This window comes from Choloepus didactylus, chromosome 4, assembly GCF_015220235.1.
Source record: "Choloepus didactylus isolate mChoDid1 chromosome 4, mChoDid1.pri, whole genome shotgun sequence".
Taxonomy (NCBI): Eukaryota; Metazoa; Chordata; class Mammalia; order Pilosa; family Megalonychidae; genus Choloepus; species Choloepus didactylus.
Window position 1 is genome coordinate 146566517 of NC_051310.1, and position 13308 is coordinate 146579824.

The 13308-nt window shown below is 35.6% G+C and overlaps 1 pseudogene; it reads left to right on the forward strand.

Moving 5' to 3' along the window:
• The window catches only part of LOC119532195, a 184678-nt pseudogene that overhangs the window by 141132 nt on the left and 30238 nt on the right, over nucleotides 1-13308 (forward strand).

The following is a 13308-nucleotide window of genomic DNA, read 5'->3' on the forward strand; positions in this document are numbered from 1 at the left end:
AATATTAGAAATCTTTCTCATGAAGTAGAACAAATGTATGACACTATAACTAGAAGTTAATAATAGAGGGGTATATAGGGAAAAATATATACTTATTGCAAATTATATACTACAGTTAGTAGTATTTTAACATTGTTTCATCAATAGTAACAAATGTACTATACTAATACTATGAGTCAATAATGGAGGGGGGGCAGTTAGGCATATGGGAGGATTTGAGTTTCTTTTTTGTTTTTATTTCTTTTCAGTAGTAATAAAAATGTTCTAAAAATTGAAAAAAAATTTATTGTGATGGGCGCACAGCTGTATGATGGTACTGTAGGCAATTGATTGTGCACTTTGGATCTTTGGATGATTGTATGGTATGTGAACAATCTCAATAAAATTTTTTAAAAATTTCTTAATGGTAGATTTTTACTACAAAGCAGAAGTTTTATCTTTATAAACTGACAAAAGCATCTGAAGACAGTAATGGAGGATGCAGGGAAAATGAAAGCAATATTTAATGTCCATGTTTGCATGTGTTAGTGCCAGATGAACACCTTAGTTGATAAGTACTTTAGGTGTTCACTGACATGAACACGAATGTAAGTATGGGCATAAATACATGTAGCTGTATCTAGTATAAGGGAGTCATCTAGATGAATCTAAAAATGTTTATGCTATGTTATTCTCATAACAACTCTATGTCATGAGGGAATTGAGAAGTTAAATGACTGCCTAAGATCACACAGCCAGTAAACAGTGGAGCCAGGATTCAAGCTTTGGTTGTCTGACTTGAGTATCAACCCTCTGAATCAATTGGAGTGACAACTGGGAAAACATTAAGGTCAACACAACTACGTACATTAGTCGATTAAATGCAATACTTATGAAATACATGTTAAAATATTTTACTAAAGTATTGATTTGAGAAGACAAGATTATTTTTCCCAAGAAAGTAAAGTAAACATTGTAGAAATCACTGGGCAAAAAAAAAATGTGTGTGTGTGTGTGTGTGTGTGTGTGTGTGTGTGTGTGTGTGTCTTATTTCAGAGGGCAACCAAAAGCTGAAAGGAGACGCTGAGGTTTCTTATATTCAGTATAAATTAGAGCAATTTCCATTTGAGAATATACTTTAAGTCTTTCTCAAAACTACCCTTGTAAAACTTGGTTACAAATGAATATTTGCTCAACCCATAACTTTGAAGTCTCAGCAGAAATGTACTTAACACCTTTTTCCCCATAAGTCCAGCCACAGCAAGTATCTATAGGTTTGCATTTTTAGGATCACAGTAATGCAAGGGATATGAGGAGGAGTGGATGAAAACAGGTTAACCTTCTGGGAAAGGCTGAGTGATGGTGCATTCCCAAATTAGTAGAATAATAACACAAAATGGCAACTACAGATGCATTCAACCCTATCAAAATAACTTTAAACCAAATACTCCTCATCCCCAGCATTTGTAGACAGAATCGTGTACTGTTCAAATGATGTGTCTTAGAAATGCAGAGTGACAGGAGTCATTTTTATATTTCACATGTCACCTGAAAACATATGGCCTGAATTTGGTAGTAAACACAGACAGTTCTGTGCAATGAAGCTGGTAAATAATCCAAATGACAATAGACCCATTAACAGACATTAAAACTGTGAAATGATGGCATGATAAAGAACTCTGAAAAGCTAGGAAAGAAGATGGAAGATGGTAAATTTAGTCTTAGAGATAGCAAGGCTTTTAGATGCCCCTCGCCTCCTTTTTTTTCCACTTTAGATGACGAGATAGTCCTCATTTCTATAATGCAACAGCACTTTTCTTAGGCCTAAATTGGAGATAGTTATTTTAGAGTATCTAAAAGACACAGTGATAAGAGTAAGGATACACACAGATTTCATTTTAACAGATTTCATTTCATTTTAACATCCATCATGATGCTATACACAATACCTTACATTTTAAAAGTGCTTAGCTTACTTAAAAAATTGGAATACGTGGGTACTGTGTGTACAGTCACTCACACAGGATGATTATCATTTGGTCTCTGTAATTTAATTCCATCATGGCCTTAAATTCTCATACTTCTTCCTGCAGTTGAAATGCCAGTTGAAAGCATGCAGAAATTTAAAGTCATTGATTTAACAATCAGAAAAGGAAAACATACATGAAAGCTTATCTCAATGTTTAACTCGACCTAAGAGAATTTCTCTAGACTTATTTTCTAAACAGTACCCTAGCACCTTGGGCCATCAAAATGGCCTTTAAGCTTGAATGAACAAGATATTTCTTTTCCTCTAGTGCAAAGCTTCACTATTTCAGCTTTTCAAACTCTTTTACGGCACTTGGTGCGTAATTATATTGACAAGGGTAGAATTTATCTCCAAGAGGAGAATGTTATGTTTCTGTTAAGTGCTAATATAACTTTTATGTGTTGGTACCTTAATAACAGTCCCAGCTTGCCTAATGAAAGTTGAAAGCAAACAGTACTCTCTGAGATTTTATTATGACTGAAGTGACTGCAATTTGAGGGAAATTATCCCTATTTTTGTTCTCATATTAAAAACAGAGATGCTAAAGCAATTGCTACATGTTTGGTATGAAATTAGGTTCCACTCTCGTTAATCTACAAGGAAGAGCATTTTTCACGTAAACAGCTCACGAGGGTCAGAGAGAAGAACTGTTTCTGTGAAAAATGCTTGTCAATAACTTTGTGAGTGAATTTTGAAATAAAGTGCCTGTAACCTGTCATTATTCCTTCCTCTCAAAGTCGAGAGTGAGTGGATGAAAATTGAGCATGTGAATTGAAAGCAGGGTGTGTTATGGCCTTATCGACTTCAGGTAAAATGACTGTTTTAACTTGTTATTATTTTTCCATTCAGAGGTCAGGCAATGTACAGTATTACCAGCATAGACTGCAGTGTAAGCAAATTGGTATACAAAAAAGGCTATTACCCATACTCACACAGCAAAGTATATGTCGCTAATGTCAAGTGGACTTGTGATCTCTACAAAAATGAAACCACCAACAATGCTTTGAAAAAGAATAGCATAGGTATGTAAGCATAAAGCATAAGCATAAAGGAAATATAAACCTATTTAAATAAAGGTGCATATGTTTAGAAGGAAGGTAAAAAGTATAAATCTTAGTGAAAATTTTTTAAAATCACATATTAATCATATTTGTTTTGTAAAGGAATTGTGGGACCATACTGAATGTTAGACACCCCAACACTACATGTCACCTTAAAAATTTGTCCTGTATCAGTACATTTTGAAAGTAATTAGCTGCTGAATTTTCAAGTCCATCTTACTGTGGTCTTCTTTTTCCCTAGAGAAAGAGAAAATCAGTGAGGCTTCAAAACATCAGAAAACCCTTTTCTTTGTGAGTTTCTAGATTTTGTTGTCGTTTAGATTCTTATTCTAGTTCTGAAGGATAGCTTAGGAATTTAGTAGCTATTTTAGATTTTAAAAAAAAACACAACTTTCTCTTCAGGTATTCCCAGACCCATGAAAAGTATATATTTAATGCTATTGTTTAAACATTTATTTTTCCATTTCAGAAGACCCTGTAGTATTTCTGTCTTTGATACTGGTTTTACCATTATGGTAACTCAGTTTGAAAATGGACAGATTGACCTAGAAACTAAAAGAGGTTATATAAGGACTCAGGGATTTAAAGTAAGTTTGTAGGGAGAAGGGATTATATGTAAATTTTAAAGAAATGTTCATATGTCTATTAATCAGATTTCCAAATAATATAAAGGGTTTGGGTTCTTTTACTTCTAAATAAGTTTTCCCTAACATAAAAAATAATGTATACTAATGACCTAGGATAAAAGAAATGTATTGAAATTTTTTTGCTTCCTGTTTGCTTAATTCATTCATTTCATTGAACAAGTATTTACTGTTTGGATATGGTGCCAATCATGATAATCCAATAATCTCAGGGAGTATCCGCCTTCCTCTAGTGAGGAAGATAGTCAGGAACATATAGAGATAAATTGCCATGATAACACTAGAAGAATGCTAGCTCATTGGGGGCAAAGATTTTTTTCTGTTTCTGTTCAGCAATGTATCCTAACAACCTAAACCAGAACAGGACATATGGTAGACACCCAGTAGATATTTGTGGAATGCTGAATGGATTTGATGGGTGTGGGAGCCCTGGGCCCAGAGCCTTCCCCCAGGGCCTTGAAGACTGTGCACACAGCAGCTTGTGTGACCTAGGTCAGTTAAGGTTTGACCTACTCCCATAGTCTCACAGCAGTCCCCATTCGTCAAGGGCAGCCGTCCCTCTCCACATGATTGGTATGAGACAATTTGGGATTCCCCTAACAGATTCTCCCTTCCTGTAGAAACCATGCCATTATGGCCAGCGGCTCTTCGATCTCCCTGGCTGTGCTCGCCAATTGTCACAACACAACTTAGCCCTAGAATCAAGAACACGCCAGGCACAGAGTCAGACATGAGTTTAATAGGACTTACTTACAGAAGTTACGGTTCCACAGTGGCAGTGGGTCGGGAAAGATGGAGTTAACACTGCAAAGGCAGGGGGTGCCAGGGAGTGATTTATAAGGGTTAGGACAAGGGGGGTGTGAGAACAGAATTTCGGCAGGGTCTTGTGACACAAGGTGTGGAGATTGTTATCAACAGTAATAGGGGAGGGGAGTTTCACTGCTTTGTTAACAAATCGTTTTTTCCTCCCCTGGGGAGGTCTGATGACTTTTAATGTCCAGTCAAATAGGCTAAGTGAAATAACTATGGAGGGGAGGTTGCCCGGGCCCTGGGCCCCCACAATGAGGGCATTCACCAGGTGTTTAGAAGACTATGGGAGGGTCAGAAAAGACTTTCCCAATGAAAGGTAAGTCTGACATCCAGGAATGTTGACACAACTGAGCCAGGTAGAGTTGGAGCAGGACTTTCCATACCAAGGGAGGGGAAAATTTCAAAACTGAGGTTAGAGAGAGCAGATTTGGGAAAATTGCCATTAATTCCTTTTTAATTTTTTTTATTTTTTAAATTTTTTTATTATTTATTTATTTTTTTGCTATTAATTCTATGTGACTCCAGCAATGAGAGGTGGGGCATGCAGAGATGGTTGAAGTGAATAGAGGCCAGAACCTGAAAGGCCTTGTAAGCCATACTAAGGAGTTTGGACATTAAATCAAAAGTTATTGAATGTTTCTAAGCAGACAGGGGCTTAAAATATACATATAAGGCAGCTATGTATTAGACAAAGTTTACTCTGACTGATGTGTGAAGGGATCTAAGCGGAAGATTCAAGTTGGGGAGACCAGTTAGGAGGCTTCACAGAAATCCAGGCAATGTATAAATGACGGTGGCCTAAATTACAGTGAAAGCAAGCAGACAGAGAAATAGGCCTATTTAAGTGATTTTAAGGAGTTAGAAATGACACGACTTGGTGACTGTTTGGAATGAGGTAAAGAGAAGTTGCTAAGACAGACAGACGAGACAAGGGCAAGACCGTTTTCCAGCCTTGGACAAATGAGTAGATAGACCACATTTCCTAAAATGAGGAAGATATGTTGTTAGAGAAGGTAACAAGTTCATTTCTGAACATACTGAATTGCTTAAAGCATCATGTTATTACAGCCAGGATTTCTGCAATAGCTAAACTAGAGTAGTACCAGACTAGATTTATACAAATCCACTACAACTGGATGAAACAGATCTATCTATCATGGTTGTTAGGATGATGGTCTTCTTATATAGAAGACAAATTGCATCTTATGATATAAAAATATTCTTCTTTCCTCATAAAAGTCTTTATGAAATGCCAAAGTATACAAATGGTAAGCTATCTCTGAGAGGTCAGTTATAATTATCCTGAAATGTGACTTGTCAATGAAAGGCACAACCACCACAAACCAGATCACTACAAATGATGAACTATAGCCTTTACAAGTTAAGTATGAGTATATCTGTGCAGGTAAATAGATCTAAATATATGGACATTTACAGTTGTGTGGCATGTGGGCTCTAAATTAATGTGTTAAACTGAATATATATGTCATATACATTTTTAGACATAATTTTATATCCTTTAGCTCACTGGGTTTGACCAGAGAAATTAAAATATATATACCAAAACTATTCAAAATTCAGATACACATACCAGGATTTCCAGTTTGTATTGGTAATAATGGGCAACAATTATCGATTAATTGATTGCTAATAAATTGAAATACTTTATATGTCACCTTTGTCTCAACCTATTTCCATTTCTTTGCTATGTAATTATTTAATAATTATTCTAATAAGGTTTCTGGAATACTAGCAAATCCACTCTGACATCAACATCATGATTGTTTTCTTTTATTTCTAGGAAGAACATGAGTATTATGGCAGTGCGGATGACACAGTATCCTGGTGGTGATGGTAGTTCCTCATCTCCCCAGAGATGCTGCCATCGAGTGGCATGTCATTGCAGTGGCAGATGAGCCATTTAAAAGGAAGCATTTTACACTGAAGAAGAGATGTGAGGGTTTTCAAATTGAATGTGATGCTGTGGAGTCCAAATCAGCTTCCAGTGCATCTGTCTCCATTTCTTTGAGATGGACATAACCTTCTATTTCCTTACCTGATTTAAACAAGTCTCTGGAAGACCTGATTACTCTGTTTGTACAAGCAAGAGGAAGACACTCTGAAGAAAACCAAGCAGCACCATTGTGCTTTAAAATATTCTACAAAAAAAGACAGCATTAATGCTGAAGTTCTGCAAGCAAGTAAGGAAACTGTTACAAAGGTAAAAGGTAAGTACAGACTATGGAGTTGCATAATATGTTCTTGTCAAAACAAAGCGGGGGTGGGGGTTAAAAAAAAAAGAATGAGAGAGGAAAGGATAACATAGTAGCATGGGAGATTTTTGCCACCAGTCTAATCAGTGAGAATGAGTATAAAAGGGAGATTGGAAGCTGTAAATCCACCCATTGTTCCCTCTATTTATCTCAGTCCTCGTGCCGTTTGTATGAAACTCTTACTACCCAGAGAGTGGCTGCAGGGCTTAAAGAAATGTATTATTTTCCTGCAATACAGTCCTCTTTATTATGTTCTAAACCATGTTATATACATTATATATTTATATGTACATATTAGTGAATAGATTTGCATGCACAGTACCATGAACACTGTACTTTAGAGATGACTTAAGGGAGTTAGAACAACCCAATGTAAATCTGACTCCACTTTACATGTACATAACCAAAATCTCATCCCCCAAACTGGCTTTGACTCAGTGTGGAGCTCCACCATTCACATTACAAAAGCATTATACTAAAAGAGCATTAATTCATCCTTTCAAGAGATGGAAACATCACCCATATACACTTGGCGTAATTCACTGTGAGGCTGGCTACCAATGCAAGATGTCTGAAACAAAAGGCTCATTTCATTCTCATCAAGCAAGTCAGGCTCAAGAATCAGAATTTTTGGCCAATCAATTGGTTAATTCCAATTTGAATAACATCTACAGGTTGTCACTCTTCCCAGGCCAATGAAAGTTTTTGTTTTCAATGAACAAGCCTTATATAAATGGGACTGACTGACTGAATTGATTCTGAATCATCAATTCTTATTTGATATCCTACTTCTTTATCATATTAGCCTAAATTGTATGCCAAGCCCCTCAGAGGATTGTAAAATGAAGTTGAATCTCAGGTCTTCTGATAGGGGCATTTGAATTCAATATTTGAAAATTCAGTTGTACTTTGAACAGTTTATGAAAGTTAGCTTTTAAAATGCATTGTTTTCTATATCAAGTATTTCTAAAGAAAAGTTTATCTTTTGTTTAAATGCAGATTTTTAAGATGTTGAATCTATTTAAAGCACGAAGCTTTCTGTAGCTAACTTTTTATCTCTGGGTCTTTTAGGTGATTATTTCTTTACAGACTAAACAGAATAATAATTGTATCACACAATCCCTGTGTTATTATTATCCTTATTTTATTGGAAGAAAGCAAGTCACAGATGGTTCTGGTCACCATTCCACATTCAGTCACCTGGCTCCTTAGTGGATAGTCAATTATAGAATCCTCGTTATCTGAGTTCTGGTTCAGCGTTCTCCTTCATTGTTCTACTGGAAGAAGAAAAGGAAAATACATCTATAAAAAATAGAAAAGTAGCTACTTCCTACAAATGCCTTTGGAAAGCCTATCAAGGGCTTGAAATGGGCTCATGAAGAAAAAAAGAACAGAAACTATACTAATAAACTCAATGCCTAGTAACATGACTAAGTTCTTTTGTAATCTTGGGATTTTTCCACAGTTTATCCTTTGTGACATAAAATGCATCATAAATGACCCTAACACACCATGCTGTGGCAACTTTAGTTTTGGGGAAATATTTACTTTATATCTCTTCATAAAAATAATTCTGAACATATCTCTTTTTACCTGTAACTCATATTTAATGACAGGTGTATACATTTACATTTTGTTAAATATAAATACAAAGTAATTGATCCGTATTAGTTTTAGCTAATGTAAAACACGCTGCTCTAAGATCCCCATATCCTATTTCCCCCACTCAACCTGAAGCAATATTAGAAGGCAATCCAACTTGACCTTCTTTAGTAGATTTAAAACAAAATAAAGCAAGCAATATGTGGCAGAGAACAAGTTTCTCTCATTTGGGAAGGAAAGAATGAACAGAAGCTTGTAGTTGTACTAGGACTAGTCTCAGGGAAAAAAAAAGTAACCTGATAAAATATATTTCCTTTTTGCAGTTTCCCTACTTGATTGATGACATTCCATAGTCTCATAATATTCTTTGAATAAAATACATTCCTTTTTTCAAAAAACAGGAAATTTAGCATATATTTAAATAGTGCAGTTTTGTGGGGGAGACAAATTGTGCTGAGCTGTGCATTATACTAATGGTACTGGGTGCAGGATGAGTCATCATGGTTTTTATTTATTCATTCATCCTTGGATCCTTTTAAAAGTCTCCAGGGCCCTAATGACCATTATCATTATCATCAGTAAAAACTGCTTTCTGGTGAAAAGGCAATGGGCATTAAATTTAGAGGCAGCATTAAATTATCAGTAAGGAGGACTTGAAATACTACTGCACGCATATTCCTGGACACAATATACTGAAAGTTCATATAGCAGCAGTCAGGCATTAAGATGCTCTCTTCTCCTTCACAGGATAATATCATTTAGTTCAGGAGAAAATAAAGTATAGATCAGTTCCTTTACTCCGGTGTTAAACATTGGAAATCAAAGTTTTGGCCAAATGAATGATCTTAATTACAAATAAACTTCTTAAAATTACCAATAACAAAATTTTATTTCAAGTAATTCCCTTACCTATCCAGTACCTTGCATATAATGTATAAAATTGTCCAGCGAATGGGTAGAAAAGTAGTGAGAGAGTTTTGAGCTAAACCTAATTAAATCTTTTCTGTCTCAAACATATTTTAAATATTTTGTTGTCATTCAGCAAACATAATAGAGGCATTGCTTCTCTGTGTAATCTCTAAGGACAGAATTAGAACCAGATCCTCAGAACCAAATTCCACTCATTTGGGGATGAATTTAGTGTGACATCTGAAAGTGTGGGAAAGTTAGTACCTTGTGATAAATTATGCTTAGCAGCCCCCATTTCCTTCCTTTATTCACAATTCCATCAAAATTTGAGCAACTGATGCAGTTCAGAAAGTTTTCTAAAGAGAGCACATCAGGGAAGATGACTTCTTTCCTTCATGGAAACATTGTAGATAGCTGCAAAGTGTTCTTTGAAAACAACTAACAATTTCTTGAAAGCCTCAGCGTCCTTTTCTGTAAAATGGAAATGCTAATTATTAACCTTGCCCACATTTAGAGTGGTAATAGTGATCAACTGAGATGATGCATGTGAAAGCATGTTTGTTCATTAAGTGTTGTTGCTGTTGCTTTTACTGCTATTCTCTGAGACCCCTAATGGCTTTTAAAAGAATGTAATTGAGGTTTCATTCTATCACATTCTTTAATAAATAGAATTTTGTCTGTCTAAAATTCTTAAAACGTAGTCTAAAGATATGAATCCAGGCATATATGGAAGTAGAGGTTGTTGAGGGGAGTCTGCTTCCATTGACACTCTTAACTCTTCTTGCTCCTAAGTACTTCTAAAAACTGGACAATGTTTCCTTCCTTGATCAGAACCATTTCTTCTATTGCCTTTTACAAAATGAGGCCATATCTCCCTTACTCTCCTCTTTCCTACTGCTTGAGAGTTTTAGGATTTTCAATCTCCATCATATCCCAGCCTTTCTTACCAAAGTATTGACCCAGGATAGTAGGCTCATGATGGGATGCTCTTTGGGGAAAGAGTTCCGTAATTTGACGTTTCCAACATTCTTTTTGTGTGATCATTAACAACAGAATCCAAGTGTTCCTCATTTTTTTAAAGAACTTTGAACAAGGTGAAGGTAGGGTTTCTTGTTGCATTCTTCCTCGTTACACTTGGAGATCATTATGTTTTAACTTTGTAAAATATTAATGGAGGCTCAAGCAAGATCTTGTACTTCTGTGGTTAATGTTTTTGAGCTGGAAAAATCATTCATAACCATTGAGTTCAAAAGTGAAATAATACTTTGCATTGTCATCTTAAAATTTTGACTTGTACATTAGGAAATCCAATATATAGAAGTTTTCAGTGATGTTTTAGTTAGCAATGTGATTGTTTCTGTTACTGTATGAACCCTGCCCCTAAATTATTTGAGATGAAATATATAATAGTTAAGACTTTGCAAGCATATGGGACTTTAACTGTTCTGTGCAAGTTTCTGGGAAATTCAAGATTTTCTAAATCTTGAATACTTTATCAACAAGTGAAGTAAAAGTCCTGAAATTTAGGTTGTTCAGAATCATGGCCAAAATTAGCTGGCTAAGTAGACTTCGGTCTTTTAATTACTGATCAGAATGGCTTAACGAAACATGATTAAGCTAATGAAAGGTTTAAGATTTCATAATTCACAAAACTAGGAGCAAAAGATTCTAATCCTCAAACTGAATTGATGCTGGCAAATTCATTTTTGTACATCTATTTATATTTATATGGACCCAAAATAAATTGTGTAGAACAATTTGCATTTTTATACCTATACTTAGGGACTTTGGAACTGTGAAAAGCAAGTCTGGAACTCTGAAAAGCAGAGAGCCTTTAATGTGATTCATATACCGGAAAGCTTCACCCCCAATCCTCCCCTTCTTGGCAAATTTTTATATGGTTTTTTAAAATTCTTTGAAATTAATTGTAGTTCCCTATAGGTAAATCAAAGGGAGCGGAACTTTCTGCTGTGGATTATGTGATGAGATGAGACATTGTTACAACAGCACAAAATTGAGAGTTCAATTTAACAAATATTTATAAGGGTACAAAGATAAGGCACAGTAAGTCACAATCTCTGCCCGCTTGAACTTTAAGTAAAGAGGGGATGTTTAATGAAGGTGTTAGACTGAGGGATGAACTCAGTTTGTGTGACTACTGTATTGGTTGATCCTGGCAGTCCTAAATATTAACCGCGAGGAAGACATTTCATTATCGCCCACTCTTTTACCCACTGTTGGATTGGGCCCCACGTTGAAGAAAATGTTATATATGTAAACTTATGAAACAGGTAATCTTGGGGTAGGGGTGGATTTCTTCCATTACAAAAAATAGTGGGGGCAGGATCTTTTCTAAAAGATTGATTGTTAAGGACATTTAAACAGCAAACACCTATAGTGACATTAGCATAGAACCAATTCTGCAGAATTTCAATTTACATTCAATTTTCCAAAGGTGACAGCCCATAAGACCAAACCTATGATGATGATGGTTATAGAGTGAATATTTTGTAAAGCAGGACATCTTTCAATAGTTGACATGTTTGGTTGGCATTAGCTATTAAACTGAAGATATACCTAATCACCCCAGCCAAGGCCAAATGATGAAAATATGGCAGTGTGATCCATCTAGAATTTGGTTTCTGTCTCCATCCACCAAAAATACTATAAATAATTGAAAATAGAATATGGTCTATGAACCATTTTTATGCCAAACTCTTAATTTAGAAAGAAAACACTTTCAAAGAAAAATAGAAAAGCGTTGCTGCTGCTGACTACATGGAGGAGGAAATTTCATTGCTGCTTCTTATGTTTTTTGTTAAGAAAGCAATGATTTTGCCGAGTTCCTTAGTTCAGGCATCAGAATTCTGCTGCTGTTCCAAACAATAAAAATAAATAATAACTAGTTAAATTAGTGTTTGGGGAAATGGATTAGATTGTAATGTATGCAAGCAATTAGGCAACACTGACTTGATTCACTGTGATGTCTGAAATGGCATTTTAAAAAATGAGAGTAGCTAAATTTGGCCCTGATAAAATATATAGCAGCAACAGGTTAGGAATTTTGTAGTTTTGCCCAAAGAGTCCAATCAAACAACCCATATATTAGGTGGCCGTTAACATGCTGGCAGCTGAATTTTTTACATCAGTTTCCAAGGTTGCACAGTAATTACATCTACTGTGAGTCATTTTTGCAGCATATTTTATAAAACTTTTACAGGTTTGCTGGGAAGGGATTATTCAAAGTCACCTTTTATAGATTCTGCCATGAATAGTAGACAGTTCTTTGAAAATGTTAGCGTTTACCACTTTCTGGTTTAATGTAGTTGGCATTTGAGGGCTTAGTATAGTATACAATGGGGCTTCCTTTTCTGTGCAGGCCTTCTGTTCCCTAGCATTGCTAGTTTATGTTGCCACAACAAAATAAATCCAGTTGCCTTTTGCTGCTCAAGGCCAACCTAGCAACCATGGAAAGAATGAGTTGTTCTGAGCATTTGTGCTAGCGTGTCATTAGAGGGTGATGATGTGCACTCTCATAACCAATTCAGTCCATGAAGGGTTTGCTCATTTGAATGGCTGACCAATTTAGATTTAATACATTGGTGCTTGCCCTTTTATTCTTATTCCCAAGTGTATCCAGTCAGTGACCAGGTTTGTATTTAAGACTGTGATGGGTTAAACTACTTAGATCCATTGCTTATTAAATCAAATGTGCTTTAGTTTATTCTATTTGCATTAGTACATTTTCCCAGCTGAGTAAAAAGTCATGGTCATTTCTTTAATGTTTTAAACATATCTGGTTATTTTTTCTCAAGGATTCATTCTTAGAATATAAAGGCCAGGTAAGAAATATGATAAGATGTTGGATTTGGGGAGATTTTGCATAAGGTATGTTTACTGTGATCTTCCTGGGAGTGGGGGGGGTGGGGAGGGGAGGAGGAGATAGCAGTGTTGGAATTCAGGACTGGGAAAGGTTAAATGGCATTAAAGCCTGAGCTCCA